This window comes from Watersipora subatra, chromosome 1, assembly GCF_963576615.1.
Source record: "Watersipora subatra chromosome 1, tzWatSuba1.1, whole genome shotgun sequence".
In the NCBI taxonomy this organism is placed as follows: Eukaryota; Metazoa; Bryozoa; class Gymnolaemata; order Cheilostomatida; family Watersiporidae; genus Watersipora; species Watersipora subatra.
In genome coordinates this window covers 20419493-20419827 of record NC_088708.1, presented here as the reverse complement: position 1 = coordinate 20419827, position 335 = coordinate 20419493, and the positions used below count along the sequence as shown (strand labels likewise).

The 335-nt window shown below is 31.9% G+C and overlaps 1 non-coding gene across 1 annotated transcript; it reads right to left on the bottom strand.

The window, feature by feature from the left end:
• LOC137386132 (small nucleolar RNA snR65) lies at positions 1 to 91 on the bottom strand. The gene has a single exon (XR_010977829.1). It is a non-coding gene; the product is annotated as a small nucleolar RNA snR65 (small nucleolar RNA).
• Between the last annotated feature and the right edge of the window lie 244 nt (positions 92 to 335).

Genomic DNA, 335 nt, shown 5'->3' with positions numbered 1-335 from the left:
TTTCAAACATCAAAAACAATCGTAAACACTAAAAAAGGATCAATACTTTCAGATAAAATCTACTAAAGTTTGGTGCAATTTCATCATTTTAAGAGGGCTTCTGGGAAATACCACAAACCAAAATTCACGTTTGGAACTAATGTATGCAAGTAGATGATTTCTGATTTATGTATATTCAAACCATATGCCCCCCATATCCACCTATGCTACATCATATTTGTAACCAAATGATAGTTTAAAAATGTAAAAAATGGTTCTAAATGGCAGCTTTATTTGTGTAATGGTCCTCTGATTAAGGACTACTAACTATAAATGCTGAATTGGTGGACTGCATT